At 48.1% G+C, this 27715-nt stretch overlaps 1 protein-coding gene across 2 annotated transcripts in view; it reads left to right on the forward strand.

The window, feature by feature from the left end:
• Positions 1-14764: 14764 nt before the first annotated feature.
• The window catches only part of COQ8A (coenzyme Q8A), a 49558-nt gene continuing 36607 nt past the window's right edge, over positions 14765-27715 (forward strand). The window contains exon 1 of one of the 2 annotated variants that reach the window (XM_030868500.3): positions 14765-14899. The gene's annotated coding sequence lies outside the window, so the exon portion shown is untranslated. The remainder of the gene's footprint in view (positions 14900-27715) is intronic. The other variant, XM_060304428.2, reaches the window with a different exon arrangement.

Below are 27715 nucleotides of genomic sequence, written 5' to 3' on the forward strand. Positions count from 1 at the left end.
AGCTAAGCTCAGGATTATGCCCGGCAGGAGTGAGGAAGAGGTTCCTTCCACTCGGGAGACAAATTTTCCCTAGTAAGGGGAAGCATGTGAGAAACAAATTCATTAATAAACTCATCAGTGGTCATAACGATATTTTATCTGAATGTCAGAAGGTTTTCTTTGTTCCCATCAAAGGATTTGGGCCCCCAAACAAGAAGAGTGAACCAAAGGTAGGGAGACATTGGGGCCATCTAAGCAGCCGTGGAGGAAGAGAGTTTGTTTATCACCCCACTCTTCTCTTCTCTAGATAAGGACATGTGTTGACAGGTAAGGAGGGGCAGAAGTTTCTTGAGTGCAAAGTGCCAAGGCACAAACCCTGAGATAAGAAGTCATAAATAGACCGCAGACCTGACCCGGAGCCAGGCTCAGTGTACGTGGGCTGGTAGGACTTGCAGGCCAGGGCCCAGGCTGGGGGGCTAAAGCTGGGCAACTGCTGTGGAAATTTCCATGGGCTATCCACCAGCTCTCGGGAAGCTGTGGAACTCCTCATGGCATGAGGAGGACACAGGTTATGAAAGAGGCACAAGATGTGGTCCCAGATCACAAGGAGTTAGGCCCCTAGAGAGGAGACCCAGAGATGCTTGCCAAGAAAGCAAGTGAACAAGCAGGCTGGAAAATCTTAAGTTGTAAAGCAGGTCAAGACATGGAACCGGACAAGAAAAAGTCAACATCGCCTTTCAATTATTCGAACCCCATTTCACCTTCGAAGAAAAATGTTGAAAATACAAACTTCACATAAAGGTAAAGGCTGCTTTTATTACTTTAAGTACTATTACAGGGTCCCAAACAATATATGATTTTTTTTAAGGAAAAAAATGTACACAGTTTATTACCAGTTGCTAGAGTCTGAGATATCCTTAAGAATTCACGTTAAAATTGCAAATGATTTTTAATACAGAAGTCAGTTAAAACTTTTCAAAAGATGTCAGTTCCATGTCTTGGTAATTGTTAGCAAAAGCTTTAAAGTGTTCACTTTTGTGTGTGTGTGTGTGTGTGTGTGTGTGTGTGTGTGTGTTCCCTCTCGCTGGAAAGATTCAGGCTGGGTGCTGGGGTAAGGGGTGTGTATGTGAACACATGTGAACCCCCAATGTTCACTGTAATGCTGCCTTCCCAATGCACTGGCTCAGATGCTTTGGGGTGCAAGTAAGAGAAACCATGAAGAGAATTTATTGGTTCACATGGCTGAAAAGTTAAGTTAGGGAAGCCTTCTAATACGGTTTAATTGGGGCTCCAGCTCCATGTCTCTGATTCTCTCTGCCCTGTCCACATTTGTGCACCAGATTCCTTTTTAGGCTGGCTTTCTTCGTGGTTACAAGATGCCTGTGAACAGCAGCTCAGTTAGTACTGACCAACTTAGTTGAAATTTCTTGACAACTAATCTGGGGAGAAAAGGACTACTGCTTCCCTTAACCACTGAGGGTAAGTCCTAGCTTCATTCTGATTGGACCACCCCCAGGACCAATCACTGTGGGCGTGCTATGCGCTGACTGGCTCAGGCTAAAAAAACCTATCACTTTGGCAGGTGCGTTGGGATTGGCCTACACCATAGGGGACCACCCCTGGAATCGGGGGAGTTCAATGCCACTCATATTATGGTGACTACACAATGGAGAGGAGGACAAGAGGTGTTGGGAAGACACTCCCAATGTCTACCACACCTTGGTAGCAGTTTAAATTTTGTTTTTTTTAATTTAAGGGCTACTTTCTAGGTACAAGACACTGTGGGAGGTATTAAGATATGCAGTTTATAATTTATAAGGTATAAAAAGGAAAGTTGAATGAGGCATGCAAATGCTAAAACAAAGTACACTAAAAGTAAAGAAGAGAGACAGACTGTTTCTGGTTGAGGTGATCAGAGGGGTTGTAGCAAGTAACACTGGAATTAGGTCTTAAAGAATGAGTAGCATTTTAATGATTACAGGTAGGAAGGGAGGACACTGGAGGCAAGGGCAATAGTTGGAGCACAAGTTCTAGAAGTTACTGCTTAGGCAGGACCCGTTACCTGAGTACAAAGAATTCTGGGGGTTCAGATGATACCTGAGTAAGTAGGATGAACTGCCCCACAAAGTTAGGGTACAAGGTGAGCCTGTCTTTTATTTTCTCCCGTAAAGAAAACCGGCTTAATTCCCCTTTTGCCTGGTTAGCAGGAAGTTCAGTATCTCCTCCGTGGGGCTCCTTCACTCCTTAATTGTCCCCAAACCCAAAGGCTTACACAGTTCAAAGTAGGGGATGGGGTGGGTCTGACTTTCACATGCAAGCAGGAACCACTGGTCTCTGGTCTGTCTAGTTGCCATATGAGCCCCCAGGTCTCTGTGGCTCCTCAGGAAAGACAATTCCACTCCTGTCACTTTGAGCTTGGCGAACAGTGTTCCTCACCGGTGGTCCAGGACCATGATCTAGGAGCTCTGCTTCTCAGTTAAATTCACAGCTCCCCCATCCACCCAGGCACCAGCTGCCCAGAGACTCTCGGTAAGAGATAGTTTGGGGTCTCCTCATGGATGCAGAATGCCTGTCCTCTATCCTTCCCTGGGATCCACGGCACCAGGAGGCAGGAGTTTCTCCTTCTCAGCTACACCTGCCCTGTAACAATACAGCTATCGTCCCTCCCTTCTATGACTCCCTCCCTGCATGCCTTTCCCCACCACACACACACACACACACACTCCTGGGGTTCTTGGGGTGGGGACAACTATGTGACATGCTTTACCATGACCAGGGGGACTAGCTGACACCGCTCTCACTGGCTCAGAGAAAGAAAATAGAACCCAGAGTTTAATTACCTGTAGGACAAGCTGCCCTATCCAGACTTGTAGGTTCACGCCTCCTAGTCTTTTCCAGAGATTGCTTATTTCACTGGAGGGAACCAGGCACTCCTGCACTCGTACTGAAATTTCACATTGACTTTCGACCTCCTTGATCATTGGTAAAATGGAGCCGTGTGTGTGCCCTTGGTCTGTCCTCACCTTTAGATTGAAGTGTCTTTCCTTGCAGCCCTCCTACTTGCCTTGATTGAGGTTCCTGGCAGCAGGAGCTCTTTCTGTTTGGGGCACATCTCTCCTCTCTTTTCTAAACTCCCCTTCACAGCCTCGCTCTCTTAACCCCTGACCCTGGATAGCTCAGAAGGACGCGGTGCAAGAGATTGACATACAATCAAGCTCTGCTCCTGGCTCTCAGCTTCCAGTATATTTGTTGCTGCTCTAGTCTACAAACTTGGGGCCCAGATCTGGAAACTGCTCCTAAATTTAAGTGAATTTTTAAAAAGTTTTAAAAAGTATCCAGTGACTGTCTGAGGGAGAACAAAGTAAAAAACATTCAGCAGCTAGAATGGCTGCCCACACATGCTTGAGAATTTAAGGACAAGAGAATGAATTACATACTCTTTCAATTCAGAGGGTACTCTTTCCCAATCCATGTCATATAATCAGTTATTTCTCCTTAACAACATTCACTTAGAATCAGAACAGTTGCCTGGAGCGAGGTAGGGGGTGACTGGAAAGAAGGGCATGAAAGACTTTTTGGAGGGAAGAAATTTGTTCTATATTTTAATTGGGGTGTTAATTACATGATATATTCATTTGTAAAAACGTATGAACTATAGACTTAAGATCTGTGCGTTTTAATGCATATAAGTTATATTTCAATTTTATTTTATTTTATGTTTTTGGCCGCACCTCGTGGCTTGCAGGAATCTTCTTCCCCCACCAGGGATTGAACCCGGGCCTCCGGCAGTGAGAGCACCATGGAGTCCTAACCACTGGACCGCCAGGGAATTCCCTATATTTCAATTTTAAAGTGGACAAATTAAACCAATGATTAGGCATACTTGGCTAATGTCCCTATGCTACAGTGTGTTGAAAAGAAGTTAGTCTGGAAAAGAAAAAGCATAACCCTACGGTGAAGGCAGACACGTGCTGCAAAGGCTAAGAAAACGGAGAGGAAAGCAGCCGACATTGCTAGCGGGCTGAGCTGGGATGCTTCCAGTTGTGGGGAGCTGAACCTCTTCTGTAATGTGCTTAATCACTTACAATTGCGCAGTCAGCTAATTACAGTCATTAGGCTGGCCTTAGTTGAACAGGCTTGGGAATCCCTTGAAGTCATTCCCTTAGCTGGTTGGGTTGGACTTGTCTGAGTCCAGCGACCTCCTCAGATTGCGGCCTGTGATGGTGCATTCCTGGTGCTTCAGAAACGATCTGTTTTCACCATGGGGTGTTTGGGCGTACGTGACTAATCTTGGAACCGGTGAGTCATGGGTGTCAGGTCTCAGAGCACAGGGAGAGCACTTGCGGGCTCTGCACTGGCTCTGCTTTCTCGGTGCACCAACCCAGCCTTGCTTAGGTCCAAACCAATCACATTTTGGAAACAGGATTGTTCCTGTTGCTTTCGTTTGAAAGAGCAAAAGAATTGAAACAGTCTGCACGACCATCAACAGGAGACTGGTTAAATAAATTATGGCTCATGCACATAACATAATACTGAAAAAAGAACGAGGACACTTATCTACGTACTAATTTGGAAAGAGCTTCAAACTATACGTAATCTTAAATCAAGAAACAAAACATAGTGTGCAGTATGAGTGTTAGTATAAAATATAGGGTTGTATGTTTGTATTTGCTTACATATGTATGAAGAAACTTTGAAAAGAGACAGAAAACTTAAGAACAGTGGTTGCATTTCAGTTGGGAGGGTGTAGAGGTGTGGGGGGCATTGGGGTTGGGAAGTGGGTGGGAGAGACATGGAGTAGGGGGAGAATTTTCACTGCAAACCTTTTCAGAATAGTTGTTTAAAAATCATGTGAATGGGGGGCTTCCCTGGTGGCGCAGTGGTTGAGAGTCCGCCTGCCGATGCAGGGGACACGGGTTTGTGGCCCGATCCGGGAAGATCCCACATGCTGCAGAGCGGCTGGGCCCCTGAGCCATGGCCGCTGAGCCTGCGCATCCGGAGCCTGTGCTCCGCATCGGGAGAGGCCACAACAGTGAGAGGCCCGTGTACCGCAAAAAAACCCAAAAATCATCATGTGAATGTAGTACCTAATGGAAGATCGAAATCTATTAAAATGTTCAAAATTTTTTAAAAGTAGGAAAAAGTTTTAGGGAAAGGGGGCTCACCCTATGCAGCGTTCCCACACAGTGGTTTGTGAAGGTGTCGTGGGAAATTCAGGTACTTAAAACAGTAGTGGAGGGCTTCCCTGGTGGCGCAGTGGTTAAGAATCCGCCTGCCAATGCAGGGGACACGGGTTCGATCCCTGGTCCGGGAAGATCCCACATGATGCGGAGCAACTAAGCCCGTGCACCACAACTACTGAGCCCGCATGCCACAACTACTGAGCCCGCGCGCCTAGAGCCCGTGCTCCACAACAAGAGAAGCCACCGCAATGAGAAGCCTGCGCACCGCAACGAAGAGTAGACCCCGCTCGCTGCAACTAGAGAAAGCCCGTGTGCAGCAATGAAGACCCAATGCAGCCAAAAATAAATAAATAAAAATTGAAAAAAAAACCCACAAAAAAACAGTAGTGGAATTTGTCTTCATTCCTACTTTCTTACATTTAAGGGATAAAATAGATATTAAACGACTGTTTTCCTGTAACAGAGCCCTGGTGGTGTGGGGCACTCACACTGGGCAGCCTGTGGAGAGGAGGCGTGCAGGCTCTGACCCAGTTGCTCAGGCATCTTCCCACTTTGAAACAGCCCCTCCTGAACTGCTGGTTTTGACTATCACACAGTTATGGGTTGTTTTTATTCTTAGCCACATGCTGTTTAATATATACGCCAAACGGTCCAGGAATTGACAAAGATTCTTCGCTTGACTGTCAAGCTTCCTTGTTTTACCAAACTTTAGACAGGCTCCTGAACCTTCTCCTAGGCCCATCTGTGCATTTCCCTGTAAGATCCAGCTTTATCAAGAACCCAGCTAAGTTGGTTTAGCAAGAACCCGCATCCTCCACATCTGATTGCTGGATATCTGATCAGGCTCCTCAATCGCCAACATCCCCCAGGTGTTGTCTGATCACCCTGGCCTGTCTTCAGCAAGAATCCTTTTAGGTTAGTTTAGCTAGAATCCTCTTTACCCCTAATGTTTCCTCTTAATTATTTTCCATACACTCACCTCCCACCCAGCTCCTTGGCTGTAAATTCCCACTTGCCTATGGTATATTCAGAGTTGAGCCCAATCTCTCTCCCCGCTGCAAATTCCTACTGCAGTGGTCCCTGTACTTATAGCAATGGGCCTGAATAATGTCTGCTTTACTATTTTTTTTTGTTATACGCGGGTGTTTCACTGCTGTGGCCTCTCCCGTCGCGGAGCACAGCCTCCGGACGCGCAGGCTCAGCGGCCATGGCTCATGGGCCCAGCCGCCGCGGAATGTGGGATCTTCCTGGACTGGGGCACGAACCCGCATCCCCTGCATCGGCAGGCGAACTCTCAACCACTGCACCACCAGGGAAGCCCCTTGCTTTACCAACTTTAACAAATGCCATGAATTTTTTTTCTTTAACAGAATCAAAAAGAATACTGACGTTGAACACTACTAGGTAATGTGGAGCACGAAAATCATAATTCTACAAAAGTGCCTCAGAATTTTTTCTCCAGGTCTGAAAGTTATGATTTATCAACCTCTTAGCTAGAAAATTAAGCTCTTCTACTTCAGAACCTAGTGTTAAAGAGAAAATATTGCAACCAGTATATAAATTTTCTAAGTATTATCAATAAAGACTAAGCTTTGACTTAGAAATGAAAGATGCAATTATTAAGTAAGCTAGTTGATTTTTACTATGGGTTAGTAATATCAAGATGGTCTAAAAGTACTTGAAACACCATAGCTAATAAATTAGATGAAATTGCAGAAAATGTGGTCCTTTTTAATTTAATTTTTTTCATTTCAAAATCTAGAAGTCATTTTCAGGCGTATGTATGGTAACAATTTAGTGAAAAATGGATATTAATATAGTATCTTGCTGAATACATGTTACAATGTTGGGTTTATCATTCATTTATTAAGCAAAAATAATAACTAGAATTATATAAAGTATACATGTGATAGGCACCATCTTAAGTACTTTACATATATTAATTCATTTAATCCTCAACAACCCTATTACATATAGATACTAGTATTATCCTCATTTTACAAAGGAGGAAACTGAGGCACAGAAAAGTTAAGTAACTACCTCAAGGTCACACAGTTAGTAAGTAGCAGAGCTGGGTTTCTAATCCAGACATTCTGGGTCCAAGGTCCATGCTTTCAACCATAAACTTACTATTTGCCAGGAACTGTCCTAGGTTCTGGGAATACAATGGTGAATTAAAGAAACAAAGATTTTGCTCTCATAGAACTTACATTCCAGTTGGGGGATACAAATGATTAAACAAACAAGTAAATAGAAATATGTTAGGTGATAAAAAGTACAAGGAAGAAAAATAAAGCAAGATAAGGGAATAAAGAGTCCTTTTAAGACAAGTTAAGGAACAGGATAGGTCATATTTTGGTAGGATGATCAGGAAAGAATTCCCTAATAAGGTGACATTTTGTCACAGAACCACACAAAGCATGGGAGTGAGCCATGAGGATGTCTGAGGGGTGAGTGTTCCAGGCAGAAGGAAGGGTCAGTGCAAAGTCTGACATGGGACAGTTCTTGGCATGTTAGGCGAATACTGAAAGGAGGCCTTTTTTGGTTGGAATAAAATTAGAGAGGGAGAGGGCAATTGAAAATAACATCTGAAAGATACCTGGGGGTAAGATTATGCTGGGTCTTAAAGAGCAATGTAATAATGTTGGATTTCATTCTGAGTGGGATGAGAAGCCATCAGAGGGGTTTGAGTTTAGAAATAACATGATCTGACTTTTGTTTTCAAGCAAAGAAACAAACAAACAAAAAGATCACTGTTAGATGATGTGTGGAAACAGAAGATCAGCTCATTGGCTACTTAGAATAATTCAGGTGAAAGAAGATGTTGGTTTGAACTCGGGTGGCAGTGATGCTGAGGCAAAGATTGGCTGATCAGGGTGTATTTTTCAGATAGAGTGGAAGAATTTGCTCATGGATTTGATGTGAAGTATGAAAGAAACAGAGTAGTCAAGGGGAATGCCAAGGTCTTTGGTCTGAGCAGTGAATGAAGGCCACTTATTTGAGGCAGGGAGCCTTAGGGGAGGAGCAGGGATGGGTGGTAAATCAAGGGTTCAGTCTTGGACATTTTGAGTTTGATAACTAGTGGACATCGTAGTGAAGATCCTTATAGGCTGTTGGATTTGTGAGTCTGGAATTCACAGGAGAGGTTCGTGGCAGAGTTAAAACTTTGGAAGTTGTCAGGTTATGGGAAGTGGATGAGATCACTAAGAGAGTGGGTGCAGACAGAGAAGGGATACAAGGACTGGGTCCTGAGGCCCTCCAATATTTAGAAGTCAGGAAGATGAGGAAGACCCAGCAATTGAAATTGAGGAGAAAACGCTGGTTCTCAAAAGGATAACTAGCAGAGTATAATGTTCCAGGGGCTAAATTTAAAAAAACTGTTTCAAGAAGGAGGGAGTGGGGTGATATTAGAGAAAATGGCAAAGGAAGGGCATTTGAAAATTCTGTCCTCCACAAAAACAATGAAAAAACTGGCAAAAATATTCAGAATCAACTTTTTTTTCCAGAACTTTGCAAACTAACCAAAGGCTTGCAGTAACCTGGGGAGTGAAGAAAAATGGCTGAATCTCAGTAAGAAAAATGAGCTTTGTGGTGGTGTAACTTGCTTTAGTCTCACCTGTGCCCTGCCTCCACCCCCCCCACCTCCAGCTATGTGGTAGCTTGAAAAATAACAGTCCACATTCCTGGTTCAGCCTGGCCATGGGAGCATAATGGAACTGGAACTTTTTCAAAGCCAAATTCTCAGAGCATTGTCATTATTTTACCTGTCTGGTGGTTCTCTAGAAGACTCCACTGGCAAGGCTGTCTGTATGTGACCTGACTCAAGCTTACCCAGTGTGAAAACCATTTTTCTTAAGAAGCATCTGTCAAAAAAAAAAAATTTACAGACATATGTTTTAACTTCGCAGCTGCCTGAGGCAGTAGATCACAGTTGAGACAAACAATAGACTAACCAGAAAGCTTAAGGAGAGCTGGGGAATGAGACATCCACAGGGACTTTGAAAATCTAACATATTCTTGGGACTCTAGAAGGCCACACACATGGCAGGGCTGGGCATATGCTCAGGGAAGGCACTAAGATCTCACCTCTGACTGTGCGGCTCTGCACAAGCAGGAAGTTAGGTTGAGGAAGAGTTGTCAACTGCCTGGCTGAGTGTTGAAATCATGCCCCAGCGTGCACAGAGTCCCTCAGCAAAGACTGGATGATTTATTAGTTCCATGCATTTAAGGAAATCTCTGTCTTATCATTAGCTCACCACTAAGCTAACTGAGTAGAGACTTCAGTGGCCACATACAACAAAATCAGACTTTACAGAATTAGTTCAGAAAAGTCACTAAGCAAACAAAGAATAATAGTACAATAAGCAGCAGCAACAACAAACTCTGGGTTTATATGCGAATGATGTCTCGCCAAGTAAGGAATATCAATAAAAAGATAGAAAGTGTTAAAAAATAGTCAAGTAGAAGTTCTAGAGTTGAAAAATACAATAAGTAAAATGAAAAATGCACTAGAGGAGCTCAACAGTAGATTTGAGCAGGCCAGAGAAAGAATCAATGAAATTGAAGATAGGAACCAATTCAGATGATCCAGTCTGAAGAAAAGAAAGGAAAAAAATGAAGAAAAATGAACACAGCCTCAGAAATCTGTGGGATATCATCAAATATAGCAACATACCTATAATGGGAGTTCTAGAAGGAGAAGAGAGAGGGGGAAAAAGACATAAAGAATATTTGAGGAAATAATGGCAGAAAACTTCCCAATTTTGATAAAAAACATTAATCTATATGTCTAAGAAGCACACTGAAGTCTACATAGAATAAACTCAGATAGGAGAAACAACTAGACACATGATAATCAAACTATCAAAAGACAAAGACAGAGAGAATCTTGAAAACATCAAGAAAGAAGCAACTCATCATGCACGAAGATCCTTAATAGGACTGACATCTGATTTCTCATCAGAAACACGGAAGGCAGAAATCAGTGGCATGATATAAAGTACTGAAGAAAAAAACCCCCTGTCAATGAAACATTCTATATCTAGAAAAACTATTCTTTAAAAATGAAGGAGAGGGGGCTTCCCTGGTGGTGCAGTGGTTGAGAGTCCGCCTGCCGATGCAGGGGACATGGGTTCGTGCCCCGGTCCGGGAAGATCCCACATGCCGCGGAGCAGCTAGGCCCGTGAGCCATGGCCGCTGAGCCTGTGCGTCCGGAGCCTGTGCTCCGAAACGGGAGAGGCCACAACAGTGAGAGGGCCGGGTTCGCAAAAAAAAAAAAAAAGAAGAAGGAGAAATTAAGACATTCCTAAATAAACAAAACCAAGGGCATTCATCACTAGAACATACACTCTCTAAGAAAGAAAGTATGTCCTTCAGGCTGAGATGAAAGGACAATAACTCAAATCCACATGGTGAAATAAAGAAAATGGTAAGAGAAACTATATAGGTAAATATAAAAGGCAGCATAGGTATATTTTTGTTGGTAACTCTTATTTTTTTGCCTGATTTAAAAAATAACTGCATAAAGCAACAATGATAAATATGTGGGGATGGGCATAAAATGAACAGAGATATAACTTGTATAATAATAACAGCACAAAAGAGGGGGGAGAACGGAGCCATATAGGAGCAAAGTTTTTGTATATTATTGAAATTAAGTTAGTATTAATTTGAACTAGAATGTTATGTTAATTATACCCCAGGGCAACCACTAAGAAAAAAGAAGGGAGTGATCAACTGGGTCAAATGCTGCTGATAGTTTAAGATGAGATCTGAGGATTGACTACTTGATTTGGCAACATGGAGATCACTGGTGAGCAGTTTATGGGAATGATGGGGGGTAAAGCTGACTAGATTGGTTCAAGTAGAATGGAAGAAAAGGAGGAGAAAATGGATATAGGCAATTCTTCCATGACTTTGCTGAAAATGGGAGCAGAGAAATGGAGATGGGATGAAGAGTGAGAGACAGTTAAAAGGTTTGTATGCTGATAGGAATAACTGAGTGGAGTGAGAAAAATTGATAATTGCCTTCTCTGTGTCTGCTATTAAGGAAGAAATTTTGAGATCAGAGGGGAATTGCTGCAGCATCATGCTTCTCACCCAAACGTCCCAGGCATTGGCATCTTTGCTTATTGGGAGAATATGTATGTACATACATGTGCATGTATGTATACACAGATCTGTGTGTGTTTTGAATAATACTGTATTAATATATTATGCCCATTAAAAAAGATACACAAAAATGTAAATTTTTAGAAGTTTAAGATAAATTTAAAAGAAAGTCGATAATTAAGATGACGTATCATATAATCAATAATATCTCAGGCACTCAGACACTCGGAGTGAGGTACATAGTGAATAAATCCATGCTTCAAATATCTTCTTGCTAATTTTGAATTTTCTGGCTGTCTTTTTATCAGCTGCAGTTAGATTCATCCTTGCTCTTACTTTGTAGTGAGTTTATACCTAGAAGAGTAGTAACGATTGTTATTCGTTGTTTTCTCGTCGTTCACTCTGCCTTTATTATTAGTATTATCTTCCAACTGGTTTTTTTTGGCCCAGATTTCTTTTTTATTTTAACTTTATTATGAAGAATTTCAAACAAACATAAACAGAATATGAACCCCACTATATATATCCATCATACCTTCACAGTTATCAACTCATGACCCATTCTTCCCTCCAGCCCTGTAGCATTTGGAAACTAATCCCATGCATTTTATTATTTCATCTGGAAATAATTCAGTGTGTATATCTAAAACATAAGGACTCTTTAAAAAAAAACCTAACTACAATGCCATTATCATAACCAAAAAATTTGAAGGAATCTTTAACTTGAAGTAATGGGGGAATCTTTTTTTAAAAAAAATTTTATTGGAGTGTAGTTGATTTACAATGTTGTGTTAATTTCTGCTGTACAGCAAAGTGAGTCATTTATACATATATCCACTCTTTTTTAGATTCTTTTCCCATATAGATTATTACAGAGTACTCAGTAGAGTTCCCTGTGCTATACAGTAGGTCTTTATTAGCTATCTATTTTATATATAGGAATGTGTGTATGTCAATCCCAATCTCCCAATTTATCCCTCCCCCTGCTTTCCCCCTGGTAACCATGTTTGTTTTTTACACCTGTGACTCTATTTCTGTTTTGTAAATAAGTTCACTTGTACAATTTTTTTAGTCCGCATATAAGCGATATATTTGTCTTTCTCTGTCTGACTTACTTCACTCAAGATGACAATCTCTAGGTCCATCCCTATTGCTGCAAATGGCATTATTTTGTTCTTTTTTTAATGGCGGAGTAATATTCCATTGTATATATGTACCGCATCTTCTTTATCCATTCCATTGTCGATGGACATTTAGGTGGCTTCCACGTCCGGGCTATTGTAAACAGTACTGCAATGAACATTGGGGTACATGTATCTTTTTGAATTGTGGTTTTCTCCAGACATGCCCAGGAGCGGGATTGCTGGATCATATGGTAGTGCTATTTCTAGTTTTTTAAGGAACCTCCATACTGTTCTCCATAATAGTTGTACCAACTTATATTCCCACCAACAGTGTTGGAGGGTTAATGGGGGGAATCTTTGCAATAAAAAAGTCAGGTCAGGAAAGAAGGGTGTTTTTAGCACAGTAAAGCTGAGGTCATAATTTCACATTTCACATAATTTCATATTTCACAACTTGCACAAACTAGTTGGGGGGTATTTCTCCAGTAAACTAGACTGGTGGTCTCTGAAGAAAAACTAATGTTTATGGTACTGGGTAATGCTGGTCTTCAGGTACTTTAGAGAAAAGCTAACCCTGGCATTGCTGGTGGAGTGAGACTGAACTGGCATAGAAGTACCCAATTCCCTCCTCGCTAAAGCACCACATCCTCTCTCCCCTTCGGCAGAAGCTGGAGCTGATGAAAATCACACCCTCTTCCCAGTGAAGTCTCACCAGGTAGAGTTTGTACATTATGGGAAGGGATGAACTGGGGACTCCATTATCCTATGGGCAGTGGTAGAGGTCACTACGCTGGCAGGGGTTGGAGGAACACAGGCAGTTAAGGGAACAGTTAGCTTAGGAGGGAGCAACGCACACCCCTTGAAGGCCTAACCCAGGGGGCTGGAACTTTCTCTCCTGTGTGGTAAAAGGGAGCCAGTTGCCTACCCAAGGCAAGTTCCCAGTTCTTAGCCCCACCCTGCTTGGGGCAGTTCCTTGAAACTTGTCAAAACCTCCTTAATTCTCTCTCAAAATATACGTTGTACTTAATGTGGAGATGATTGGGGGTGGGGCGTGTGTACAGAATTTGTACTGGTAAGAGTATGTGAACGTTCCTGCAGAGGAGACCCGGCAGCGCAGAGGACCCGGCCAGAGAAGCGCACAGCTGTGCCACCCCGGTCCCGCACGCTCCGCTTCTGCGCTGCGGGGGACACGCTGCCTCAACTCAGGTCCCACGGCCGGGACGGCCTGGACGCCGGGCTCCAGCGTCCATGAGGAACGGTGAAGCTCGGTTCACGTCTGGATTTCATCACAACCCTCTCCCCCCATTGCAGGCATCAGCATACAACGGTCAATTTTCCTAAGTAGTAATAGTAAACAAGTTTCCAAAATGTTAAATGTTAATTCCTCAAAATCACCTCGGAAAAAAGGACAATCCTTTGGCTTGAGTATCTAGTTTTGTGGAAGAGTCACTAAATTGTTCTGATTTCCCTTTTCTCCACCGACATCCCTGGACAGATTTGCAGACCAGGGAGTGGAAACGGTCAAGACAACCGGGTCTCAGATCTGATATCTCGGGCTGACGAGGAGATTTGGGGCCACTCCGTTTGGGAGGAGGCACTTCCTCAGGGGGCAGTTCCCTGTCTTCCGCTTCTTATCGAGCCGGCCGCCCGCCGCTGAGCCCGCTTCCGCTCCTTCCACGTGCTGGCCTGTGCCCGCTACTCCGAGGAGGGCCGGGCCCCCGCGAGGAGCCTGGCTAACAGGGGTATACGACGCCGCACGCACCGGGGCCACTGCTCGGGCGACCCAGCCTGGGACGCGCCCATAGGGCCAACACTCGTAGCCAGAAGAGAAACGCGACATGTGGGCGGGGCCGGGCGCCGGAGGCGGGCCCGCACTCAGCCAGCCCACAGCGCTTCCACCTTCTGTGGGAGTCTTTTGTGGGAACTGGGAGGGGGCCCTCGTTACATAAAGGAGAGCACGGGCCAGCCCGCGGCAGTCACGTCAGTTCCTTCCACTGCCTCCCCTCCAGTCCCGCTCGGAGGCCCGGCGAGCACCGGCCGGGACGTGACATCCAACCGCTGGTCACCGCGGCTGCGCCCGCCGCCTCATCTACCGAAGGGCTAGTTCTCGGGGTGCAGCCGCATCGAGCACCCACGCCTGCAGCCCAGCCTTTACCCAGCCTTCCCAACCACAGGAAAGGGCTGGCGGTAGGGAAGAACGGGAGGGGCCCGCGCGCTGGGGCGGCCTCCCATTGGCTCCTCTCTCTCTGCCCTCCGTCCCGATTGGCCGCGGGTCGAGCGCACGGGCCGTGCACGCTGCCCCACGCCGCGCGACGTTGGACTGGGGGCGGGGGAGGCGGCGCAGCCAATGGGAGTGGCCTGCGGGGCGGGGCTCCCGGCGCTGGGTCTCTGGGCTAGGGCGCGCTGGTAAACAGATACGGAGTGCATGCCGGGTGTCTACGCTACGGCGAGCGCGCGGAGGCCGCGCGAAGGTGACCGCGGATCCCAGCTTCCTGCAGCCGGGTAAGGCTGCCGCCCACCGCGTGCCCTGGGCGCCGTCTGCCTGCGGCCAGATCTGTGCTCACCACCCGCTTGGGCCCTTCTTGTATCCTCAAGTAACAGCGCGGCTTCCCGTTTGCGAGTTTCATTTGCCCCAAGCTCCGGGCGCCCTGCGGCTGTCTCCTACCCCCGTGCCCACCTTAGCCCATACCTGTCTCGGGGAGGGGACGAGGGCCGCGTGCTGGTGCCTTGTCTTTTGGTCGACAGTACTGCTTTCTTGCCTCGCTTTCTCATGATAATATTTCTCTTCACGCCTAGACCCCTTTGCACTGTCTCAGGGGCGCTAACTGCCCCTGGCCCCAGGTTTGTGCCAGGACTTTGACTCGCTTGACCCGAGCCAGCTGTTGGGTTCCACAGTTGGGGGTTTTGGGTGAACTTGGGAAAGAGGACCCTTCTTGGTCCTTTCCTCCGTTGGCTTTTCTTTGGCCCCTCCTCCTACTTCTACAATCTCCGGGGGTCTTGTGAATGGTTTGGGCTTAATTGCCTAAACTCGTGCCTTTGCCCATCTCTGCCCCTCTGCCAAACCCAGGCCAGTTCTCCCATGTGCCTTGTGGGATGGAAAATGCTGCGGGGGCAGGCCTGGATGCTGGAACTGTCCATTTGGACGGCAGGTGCCAGTCCTCTGAAGGGTGAGAGACTTAAGTGCAACCTCTCATCCAGGGTAGGGCCTGCAGCCCATTGGAAAACTTGTCCATGCTCACTTGCACCTTGGGTGTGCGTGACAGAAGACTGAGGAGCTGGGCCTGCCAGGTCTAACTTGTTGCCAAAGGATTTGAGCATGCCTGATGCCAGCCTGCCAGTTGTCATGCTGTGCATGGGTGGGTCATGCTGGCAGGAGGGCCCATCTCCGGAGAAGAAGCAAAGCAGGGGCTGGTGGTTCTCAGGAGCAGCATCTTTAAGACTGGTGATGATTTTGGGCATTTTCAACTTTGCAAATAATGCAGACAAGGCAGGGTTAGGATTTTGGGCCTGACCTTGGGCAACTCAAAGGAAAAGTGAACTAAGGTGAGCACTTACGTGTGTGTCACATAAGACAGCGTTTCTCAACCTTTAGCAACATCCCTGGCCTCTATCCATTAGATGCTAGTAACCCCCACCCCCCCCAACACACACACACACACACACACACACACACACACACACACACACACACACACACACACACACTATTTGTGACAACCAAAAATGTCTCCAGACATTGCCACATGTCTCCTAGAGGACAAAAGCAGCCTTGGTTGAGAACCAGAGGTAAAACTGTAAAAAGAGTCTTCCCATACTGCCAGAGGCCCCCTAGGACCTGTCCATGACTGGCTGAGAGGTTTATGTAAAGGGTAGCATCTCTGTCCTAAACCAATGATAGAAGCCCTGTAGGTTGGGCTTTAATGGAGTCCCCCACTCTGCACCTGGGGGGATAGGAGTGAGGAAACCCATGGTCATTTGCTGTGCCTGCTGGGTGCATGGCAGTGACTGGCTGGGTCCAGAGTACAAAAGAAGTGGGAGACTTGTGGTTTCTGTCTTTGGGGACTTTGCAAGACTGTGGGAGATACGCATATGAAATAACCATGGGGCAGTTTTTAAATAGTGAGCAAACAAATTTATACTGTCTGAATGCTGGCAGAAAGGCCAATTCAGTTATCCATAAGTGGCTTTTCCAAGGTGATGCTTTGCTCATCCTTACTGATTTGCTGAGATATCTCTTATGTCTTATGATGTGGGAGGGTGCCAGGCCTGGGTCTGCAGAGAGTAAGTGTGTGGCTGCATTTCAGACATATATGTGGGTGTATGTACATGTGCCATGTACTCCTCCAAGAGAGGGGCTACCCAGGAGCACAGAATGGACACTACAATTTGTACAGTTCTTTTACAGTTGATTGAAGCATCAGAGACAGTGAGCCGTTTCTTTTTGTGTGGGGAAAGACACTACTTCTGAGTCTAGATTTTGCCTTCACTGTAACCCAGAATTTATGCCCCAAACCTCAAAGTCCCAAACTGGTGGGGACGCAGAAAAGTGAAGAATGGTGATCATTGTACAGGGCAAGGAAAAACATCTGAAACCCCTGCCATGAATTTCTTTTTCTTGTTGTTAATTGATCCTATGGGGATGTATCAGGATCTTCCCATAACATTCCTTGGTTAGTTAGGGTGTCTTTTGGGTGCCCTTTCTTGCCTATAGAGAAGAATCTGGACAGGGAGGTCACTTCTCTTTTCTCAAAAAGAAGTTTACAGGAGTGTATTATTGAGAAGCTCCAAACTTGGCACGATAATTTTCCATCAAGAGCCGTGGATACTGAGTCATTATCTTTGTCAGTTGAAACAAGAGCTGTGTGCAAAATTAGACAGGAATATTTAGAGAGTTGTCTTGATCTGACAGTGGCATCTGGAAATAGTTCCAGCATTCTTGCTAAACAACAGCCAGGAACCTGGGAGAGCCAGTAGAAAGAAGAGCCAGTGGGAGAGGGGGAGTGCGAGGGCCCTGCTCCTTGAGGAGTTGCACCTATGTGGGGGATGGGGTCCACCGACTCTGAGGCAGACCCTGATGTGTCTGGGTGGGCTGCTCCCCACACTTTTCAGACCCAAGTGGGTGTCCACTGGTCTGTCCACAAGCATGTTTGTCGTGGGGTTACAGGCTCCTGAGCCCTTGACCTTTTGCTTTGAGGTCAGGGGCCCACAGAATATCTAACATTGGAAATGACCCTGAAAGTCTCTTTTCATTCTCCATACTTGGATTTCCTTTTTTTTACTCTGTGCATGTAGAGAAGGATTCATAAGAAAGCTGAGTGTTTTTCACTCACCTTGCCCTTTCAGGGTATTGTAGAGTCTGTTGTAGTGAATAGTGACTGAGTTCTTGTCTCCGGAGTCCTCGACTTGCTTTTTTAAAATAGCCCATTTCCATCTGGGCCGAGGGAGAGGGGCTGCACTTGCTAGAAACCTGGAAAATCCCTGTGTGCTCTAAGGGTTGGTGCTTCTCCACATCCTGCCCTGAAGAAAAGCCCGCTCTGGAACTGTGGGTTATTCCCTCCTAGTTGAACAAATATTGACTGATTGTCTGCCTTGAGCGTGGCATTGGAAATATAAAAGTGAACAATTCCTTGGTTCCCGGACCTCAGGGAGTTGTAATAAGGGGTGTGCAGATACCACCTAAACACCCTCAGTGTGCAGATCTAGGGCTCCGGGTCTAGATCAGACCACTTCTGGCTGGTGGAAACGGCAAGGCTCTTGGAGGAGAAGGCGTGTTAGCTGGGACTCTGAGCATGAGAAAGATTTCAGCAGGAAGAGGCAGGAGTTTGGAGGGGTGAAGGGCCAGTGCTTCCCAGATGCTCTATGCTGAAGGCCAGGTTTTATTTTTTCCCAGTTTGTTGCAGACCAGCGCTTTTGCAAAACACAGTAAAAATGTCCTGACGGTGCTAAATTGCTGTGAAAGTTTCTGAGCCCTTACTCCTGTTAGCTCACCGAGGATGACAATGAGTCCAAGGACCATTCTTTGAGTAGCATTGGTCCAGGCAGTGGGCTCTTCGAGCAGAGGCATTGGGGTGGCTGAGTGTCTGGTAGGGGTGAGTGCAGTCTGGCCGGAGGGTAGGGAGTGGCAGGGGAGCAGCGGGAGGCTGGGCAAGGGAGCAGAGTGGGGTGAGTCCCCCACCCCATTTCCTGTTGAAGCAGCTTGTCTGATCTGCCCTTAGGAGTTTAGGATAGTCTGAGCAGCATTGCTGCCACTGGGCTTCCGTAGCGTCGGGGTGGTGGGGGGCAGGAGGGCTTTGGCATAGGCTCCTGGTAATTTTCACCTGACAGTTCAGTTCAGGCCAGAAAGAGTTCCCTGGGCGCCCACAACTCAGCTGCAGCCTAGTGGGCTCTGACAGAGAGGGAGGTGGCTCCCTGCCCTGGCATGTGCACAGTGGACGTGGGTACCTGTGGGTACTGGCAGACCGTGCAGGACCTAGGGCGGGTGCAGTCCTCTGCTGTGGGAACCCAGGGCGCAGCGGTGCTGGTTCTGCTGGAAAAGGGCTGGGAAACCGCCTTCCTGTGCTGGGAGGTCTAGGAGCTAGGGCCTGAAGGAGGAACAGGTTTCCATGGGAGAGAAGGATCTGAAGCTGACGCCAGAGCAGGGAGGGCAAAGGTGGGCGCTGCTGTGGGGAGGAGAGGGGAGGGCACTCAGGCAGGCAGGCTGTGCAGAATGGGTCTTGGAATGGGTCAATTTGAGAGATCAGGGTGGATGGGGAGGGAGACCCGTGAGGCGGCCTGTGAGAAGTGAAGGCGGCCTGAGTCTCAGGTGGCGGGTAGTGGGGAGGTGGAATGAAGGCGTAGATTGAAGAGGTTATAAACCTGTGCAGGTGGACTCTCTGGAATACGTTACTGCTTGGCCACTGCGCTGAGATTTCTAGTGGAGGGAGCGTGGGGACTGTTTGGGGTGGATGGTGGTGTCACCAATGAAAACAGAGGGGGCGGGGCTGGGCTGGCGGCAGGAAGACGGTGATGTTAGTTTTAGACGGGAAGGGGTTGAGGTGCCTGCGGGACTTTTTTCCTATCCTTTTTTATTAAGGTACAATTTGCATACCGTAAATTCACACTTTCTCGTGCGCGGTTGTGCCGTTTGACAAATGCATATAGTCATGTAACCATTACCACAGTCAAGGTCCAGAACGGTTCCGTCCTCCCCGCCCCCCCGGTTCCCTGTGCCCCTTCATCGGTGCCTGTGGGACTTGGAGGGAGAGACGTGGCGTGTGTGTAACTGGATTTGTTCTAGAATTGGGCCAGTGGTTGAGATGGCCTGCCCAGCCTGGGAATGGGATGCACGGTCCTGGGGGAGCTGCCAGCCCGTGGGGAGGCTGAAGCAGCCCAGGGGACAGCGTAGAGAGCAGGGAGGATGGGGGCTGGGGACCAGGCCTGGGGACTCCTGTGGAGGTGGAGGGGGGGAGGGGGAGCTGGTGAGGGAGGTTGAGGAGCGGCCGGGTGAGACATGGCAACCCAGCAGAGGATTTCAGGGGAGAGGGTGGGACCCGCTGGAAAGGCTGAGGAGGGTGGTGTTGACTCAGGTGGGTGGAACCATCAGGTGGCCGTGGTGAGTGCCACAGGGGGAGAGCTCGGGGTCGGGGCAGCCTGTGCTGAGGGAGAAGGGAAGGCAGGGTTGGCCGGGATGAGGCTGAAGGAGAAGCAGAGTCAACGGGAGGTTTTTCAGTATTTGGTACGTGAAAGCCGAGAGCGGGGTTTGTGGGCTTGAGGGGGAAAGCTTTTGTGGAAGGAGACATTGAAGGCAAAATGAAAAATAGGTCCGGGGCAAAGTCCTAAAGGAGGAGGGAGAGGGAGGAGGGGAATGGCCAATGCGGGGAGGAGATAGGATGGGGGGGGAGGGCTGAGACCGGACCGAGGGTTGAGGGTGAGCACATCTGATTGCCTCTGTTTTGAGGAAACAAGAGGTCAGTTGCAGTGAGTGAGGCCCTCTGCTTGATGTGAGAGGGGGAGGCTGGGCTGGGGGTGGCGCTTGAAGGGGAAGCCGGGCTCCTGCCAGTCTCTGAGGAGGGGTGTGTGTGTGTGTGCGTGCGCGCGCGTGTGTGCGTGTGTGCGTGCGTGCGTGTGTAACGGGGCAGGATGGGTTTCCTGGCCGTCTGAGAAGGGGCGCGCTCCCTGCCCCTCCCCCCCGCTGGATTTTCCCAGAGGTGTTTGCTGGCCTGGGAAACACCTCACCGCCCCCGAGAAGCTGGTCTGCCCCTCCACACTTGCTATTTTCATAGAACGTCTAGAAGGGTTAGTACTCAGATTCTTTTGTGTATGATTCTTTCTAGAACCTGTTAAATCCCAATTCTCAGCCCAGCCCTTCTGTGCTCAGGGTAAACGGCCGTGTCCTAATCTCTGGGAACTGGAAATCATCTAGGTCAATCACCTTGTTTTACACATGAGGAAACGGGGAAACTCAGGCCCAAGGGAGAGCGGATGTGCCCAGGGTCACATGTGGCGGGTGCCCAGGGTGGGCCTGGAACCCGGGCCTGGCTGGCCACCCTCCTCCATCAGCCTCATCGTAGTACCCTTGTTGTCTGGGAACCGGAGGGCCTGATGGCAATGATCCTGCCGTCTGCTGGGCGGGATGGGAGGTCCTGGGGTCTGTTCACACACCCAGAACTTTTACATTAAATCCAGATCCTGGGGTCAAGCCGGTGTTTGCTTTCTGTCTGGCATGTTTTCTCTGCGTTTGGCCCGGGTCCTGGCTCAGGGGAGGGTGAAGGTAAGAATAGGTTGCCCTGTGACCTGCAGGTGGTGACTGTTTGACAGGTGCTGGAGCAAACATCTCCCCATCTGTCTGAGATTGAAAAAGCAGTTTGTGGCTCTTGCCCCCTAATGTGTATACAGCCAGCATTTGGTAGAGCAAGGGCTGGGCACCACGTACAGGTCAGGCCTGCTGTGCCCCTGTTCCAGCGCGCGTGAGCTCACTGGCAGCCAGGCCTGCTGTCTTTTGTCCCTCTTCCCTCTCACTCTTCGAAGCAAGGAGTGGGACCGAGCAGAGGACGCAGTAGAGGTGCTGCATCCTGGGTGTGCCGCCACCCCTCCCTCCCAGTGTCTGTGTGCGCATGTGAGCAGGCTCCGGGCCCCTGTGAACGACGCTTTTCCTCCATCTCCCTCTTCTGCCCTCACCCCATTTAACACAGGGCGCTGCTGCTGCTGTGTCCAGGGCTCTGGATGGTGGCGGTTTCAGGGTGATTGGTGACAGGAAGAGCGTTTCCCAGATGCTTAGCATCCCTGGTGTCTCTTGGGTTCTGGGTTCTAGAAGAGGGAGCTTGAGAAGCTGGGGAGCCCCTGGGCACCCGTGGGTATTAAACTGCTGGTATGGACATGGTACAGCACCAACCCGCAAGGGGAGTGTAGGTCTGGGTAAGAGATCCTCTCTCCAGGAGCGCACCATGCAGCCTGGGAGACGGGACAGGTACTCTAAGAGTCCTATAGGGCATGGCAGGGCGACCTTAGGCCATTAAGAGATGAGGGACTTTAGAGGACAAGAGGTGACTTCAGGATGGGGGGCAGACCCTATGGAGCGTCTAACATTCCATCAGGATGGGTAGGATTTTGGCAGAGGAAAGGGTGTCCCGGGGGTGGAGGTGGGAGCAGCACGTGGAAGTAGGAAAGTGTGTGTGTGTGTGTGTGTGTGTGTGTGTATGTGTGTGTGTGTGTGTGTGTGTGTGTGTGTGTGTTGGGGCATGAGCCATTCTGGCTGAAGCGCTGGTGTGGGGTGGAGATAGTAGGAAATAAAAGCTGGAAAGATGTCTTGGGGTCCACAGTGAAGGGCCTTGAAGGCCAGGCCTGGGCCCGTGGCCTTAGTTCTGCCGGCAAAGGAGAGTGGAGGTCAGCGAGGAGACAGTCGCCTCTTCCTCTGAACATCCTCTTCTCATTTCTCTTCCTGAGTATTGTTGTGTGTCTAGGATCGTCCCTGGTAGGGGTAACTCACTGGTCTTAAAAACTATTGGGGTTTTGCGTACGCTTGTAGTGCCAGAGGGTTGCACGGGACCTCGGTGGCAGGACCTGTTAATTTAATGTCTGCACCAGTGATGTGCACAGGTGTCCGTGCCTGGCCTGTGTGTGGTGTTTGGGGGTGCTGCGGATGGAGGCAGGTTCTGGGAGTCAGCGTGGCAGGACTGGGGGCCGCGTACCCAACAGCTCCTTCCAGAGGCGCACGCCCAGAGTGGACTCAGTGTGGGGCTCCTGCCTCTTTCTCCCACTTACGTCTGAGACAGAACCGGGGTGGGATCGCTGGTGCTGAGAAGCCTAACACTCTCAACCTGGTAGCTGAGGAGTTTCCAGAAAGGGAGTTTGGCCAGGTGGCCTTTGAGAGCCCCGTCAGCTCCTGGATTTTTAGGACTTATGATTTTCTGCAACCAGGTGGACACACTTCTCAGGGCATGAACCTTGCCGTGTTTCCAGGAGAATGACTTTTGTTCTTTTTTCTAAGGCATTTCTTTCTTTCTTTTTTTTTTTAATTATTTTACTTATTTATTTTTGGCTGTGTTGGGTCTTCGTGGCGGTGCGCGGGCTTGTCTTATTGCGGATCACGGGCTCTAGGCGCACAGACTTCAATAGTTGTGGCTCGCAGGCTCAGTAGTTGTGGTTCACGGGCTTAGTTGCTCCACGCCATGTGGGATCTTCCCGGACCAGGGCTTGTACCCGTGTCCCCTGCATCGGCAGGCAGATTCTCAACCACTGCGGCACCAGGGAAGCCCCCAGGAGAGTGACTGTTGTTACTGACCTGGGGGCAGGTTTCTTATCTGCTCACTTCCTAGGCTGCAGGAGGAAAGGACTTGAGCCTGGGGTCAGACAGGCATGGATAGGCCTGCCCCTGACAGCGTTGGGACTTAGAGGAGATTTCTTTACCTTGGGAGCTGTGTCTCATCAGCAGATGGGGACAGTAATACCTCACAGGGTTGCTGTAGGATTAGGACTAATAAAAAGTGATACACACAGAAGGGGAGTAACAACTGGTAGCTGTTCTTGTTATTAATACTATTTCACTGAAGTGTTTAATCTGAAGTGAAAGTGTTTTGAAAGATTAAGGATGTAAGAACTGATGAGGAGCATTTTGAGGGGTGCGGGCTCTTACTTGGACGTTGCGGTACCCCAGGCCGTGCACAGTGCCTGGCATGTAATGTAAGTGCTCCATAATGGTTTCAGTGTTGAACCGAGCCTGGGAAGGAGGCTGGTAGACGAATGGGGCATATTCATACTGAAAGCAGGCAGGACTCTGTCATAATGTGTCTTGAGCTGCCCATGGGATACGTGAGAACCTACCAGAGCACCTGGCACTTAGCTGGCACTCAGTACCACTGGTGGAGTGACTAAACTAAGTTATTTTAGATGAATGATCCGGAAATTATTCTAGAATATCGCCCCTCTTCCCAGCCCAATGATGTATCTTTTAAAAATAGCCACTGCATTAGTTTCCTATTGCTGCTGTAACAAATTACCACAAATTCAATGACTTAAGACGCCACAAATTTATTATTTTACAGCTCTGGAGGTCAGAAGTCTGAAATGGGTATCACCTGGCTGAAATCAAGGAGTCAGCAGGGCAGATTCCCTCCAGAGGCTCAAGGGCAGAGCCCCTCCCCTGGCCTTTCCAGCCTCTGGGGGCTGCTTGCATCCCTTGGCCGTGGTTCCTTCCTCACAACTGCATCACTCCAACGTCTGCCTTTCTCACATCTTTCTCTCCCTCTTCTGACTCAGATCCTCCTGCCTCTCTGTCTCTCATAAAGACCCTTGATTACATTGGGCCCAGCCGGATAATCCCCCCATCTCAAGATCTGTAACGTAATCACACTTTCAGCAGTCCCTTTTGCCACATAAGAGAACATAGTCACAGGTTCTGGGGATTAGGGTGTGAACATCTCTGGGGGGCCCTCAGTCAGCCTCCCAAAGCCACCCACAGTATTTTGGCCAGATTTAAACACAACCCCTTAAATATCTGATTTTAGTTTAAGATAAACTCCTCAACTACAGCTGCAGGGTTCCCCACCAGGGTTCTTATTCACCTACCTGTGTGACAGTACAGATGACACTTGTATTTGTGTGGTCAGGGTCCGTCTGTGTGTGGAGGTAGGTGGGGAAAGAGTCAGAGGTGTGTGAGATGTGAGCCTTATTATTGGAAAGACTTCTGTGTGCCAAAGATAACTTACAAAACGGGGCAGAATCTGACCAGCAGTGGAAAATTTACATCAGCTGATGGGAAGACAAAATCATAAGAGCCAAGAGTAAGTTAGGGCCTGATTAGAAATGTGTCCTTGAATATATGTGACATGTTCATGCATTTCAAAGTACTTCTGCCTCTCTTATTTAGATTGGACATAATAAGAACTTACGCTGTCATAATATCCAGGTGAGGAAACAGATTATAGGAAACGGGTTCAGGGACAGGCCTGGAGTGGCCTGGCCGGGTGGAGCAGAGCTGATGCACAGGCCCGGAGGCAGGCCTCATTCAGTTTTAGAAGTGCAGGGATGAAGGGTTGGTGTGAGAGGGAAGGAATTGGAGCAGCGCTTACATGGCACAGGTGTAAGCGGAGGCTGGTCGGGAGGCCTGGGTCCTGACTTCAGACTCAGGAGTTTGGAGCTTATCCTCTAGAAAACTACGAGCCATTTGAGCCGGGGCTTAACATGATGAAAATGGATTTGGAGAAGGTTAATCTGGCAGCAGATGGGCTGTAGCTTGGAGACAGGGAACTTGTGGGGGTCAGAGGGGTTCCCCAGCACTGTCAAAAGCCTGTGCTTACCTGGCGAAAGCCTCCTGTGCTGTTATCTCCTCTGAGAGTGGTATTGACCATGGTGAGGATTACCAGCGGTATTTATGTCCTGGTTGTCTAGGCACTCCAAGCAGGCCGCCAGCACACCAGACCACCTCTCCTGAACGATGCCTCACACCACAGCCGAATCAGCCTCACTGGCCCCCGAGAGAGGGCGAGTCTGCTCTCCCTGAGTCAGATCTGGTACCAGGTGCTGGGGTAGAAATCGGTAAGAGGGTTGTCCACACTGGTCTCGCCAGGTCTGAGTGGCTTGGTGAGCCCTTCCAGAGTGTCCGTGTGGTCTTAATAATGATCATGTCGGCTAATGGTTTTGAGGACCTACTGTGTGCCAGGCACTTGGGTCCTAAGTACTGTTATATGGATTACCTAACCCACTCCTCTTGAGAACAGATGAGGGAAACTGAGTTGCAAAGATGAGCTTCAATGACTACTTAGGTTCACAGCAGAGTCGGGATTTGAACCTGGGGCGCCCAGCTCCAGAGCATCTTGACTGCTTCATCAGTATCACTTCCTTTAATGTTCTAAGCAGAAAACTTGGGTGGGTTTTTGGTCAGGAAATGAAACTGCCCTCAGGACCCCATGCTCAGCAGGTTGGTATTTGTCATCAGTTATGTTTGCTCCCCAGTGGGAGGAAAGACCACTTGGGACCCTCCGTGCTACTCACCTGTGCGTTGGAGTCCGGGCCGTGCAGTTTCATACACAGCATTGGGTTTCTCTCTGGATTATCATTAGAGGCTGGAACTTCTCCTTCTGCTGCTTTTTTATCCCCTCCTCCCTGGCCCCAGCCCAGTGCCCACCTTGGGGCAACACACCAGGGAATCCTAAGAATGTCTTCTTCTTTTTTTAAATAAATCTATTTATTTATTTATTTATTTTTGGCTGAGTTGGGTCTTTGTTGCTGTGCGCAAGCGGGGGCCACTCTTTGTTGCGGTGCGCAGGCTTCTCATTGTGGTGGCTTCTCTTGATGCAGAGCACGGGCTCTAGAGGCGCGTGGGCTCAGTAGTTGTGGCACATGGGCTTAGTTGCTCCGCGGCATGTGGAGTCTTCCCGGACCAGGGCTCGAACCCGTGTCCCCTGCATTGGCAGGAGGATTCTTAACCACTGTGCCACCAGGGAAGCCCCTAAGGAATGTCTTCTTAATCACCCATTGGGTGGAGAATTAAGGCTTGCAGTCTAGGACATCAAAACACACTCTTATTTGTTTTCTCTTTTTATCTGTTAAATGGTTGCCTGGCTCCTGAGCCATGATAGATTCGAGTTCTAGCTCTACTTGTTATTCATTGTGTGACTTTCGGCAAGTTACTTAACCTCTCTGTGCCTTAGTTCCTTCATCTGTAAAATGGGCAAAATACTAGTACTTACCTTTTAAAAATGAGTCAGGTAATACACATAGAACACTTAGCACACAGCGTGGCGTATAATAAACTCCCAGTAAATAATAGCAGCTATAGTTATCATCACATTGTGCTGGTTTTCTGCTTCTCACAGAATAAGAATGTTTGGGGAACTGGTGAAATTCATTGGAGGAGAATGTCACAGTGCCTGCTATTCAACAAGCTCTTGAGTGTGTTAGCGTAAGAGTGTATACGTTTTAAATGGTTCCAAGAAAAATCCCAATAGTCCAGAAATGGCTTTTGGAGGAACATGAAGTCCTTAGCCCAGGAGACAACTTGAGGTCCAGAAACGAGCTCCTTTCCTTACGGGGCACAATTCCGCTGTGCCGCCCCACAGTAGTGGACATCGTGTCTGCCTGTGTCTCCCCTCCAACCGCCCCCCCCCCCCCAGAACTCGGCTGCCCTGTTCTAGGTGACCCAGTAAAAGGTGGTCACCACAGAACCCTCCCTTTGTCCCTGGGGCCTCTGGGTGGTGGGCAGCTCTGTGCCTGGTGAGGTACCCATCTTTTGGGGTCAGGAGCAGAGCTGTAATGGGGGGGTCCTCACCCCAACACCGGCCTTGTTGGGCTGCTCTGATATAACTCTAGTGACCTTTCCGGATTTCCTGGGACAGTTGTGGTTACATTTTACTCTGTTGCCCTAGAATAAGGGTTAACAAACTTTCCTTGAAGAGCCAGATGGAAAAAAAAAAGAGCCAGATAGGAAATATTTTAGGCTTTGTGGGCCATAGTTCTCACTTGCAACTGCTCAACTGTGCTGTTATAGCTTAAAACCAAACCAAACCAAACCCCCAAACCCCAAACAGCCATAGATAGTGCACATGTAGATGAATGAGCTGTTGCCAGTACCTGAATGAATGAGCAAGGCTGCGTTCCAGTAAACGCTTATTTACAAAAACAGGCAACAGGGCTGCATTTGGCCCCATGGTTTGCTGACCCCTGATCTAAAAGGGCACCAGTCATGTTACGGAAAAACCCAAACAAATTTTTTGCCAGCCCATACATGTCTTAACTTTCGGTTCAGAAAAATGTGATCCCTGCACTAACTACATGATTCTAAACTAGGATCCTGTTTTGGGGAAAGTACCGTTAATTATTTCTATCTTTGAACACAGGGGCCGG

Source organism: Globicephala melas, chromosome 1 (assembly GCF_963455315.2).
Source record: "Globicephala melas chromosome 1, mGloMel1.2, whole genome shotgun sequence".
In the NCBI taxonomy this organism is placed as follows: domain Eukaryota; kingdom Metazoa; phylum Chordata; class Mammalia; order Artiodactyla; family Delphinidae; genus Globicephala; species Globicephala melas.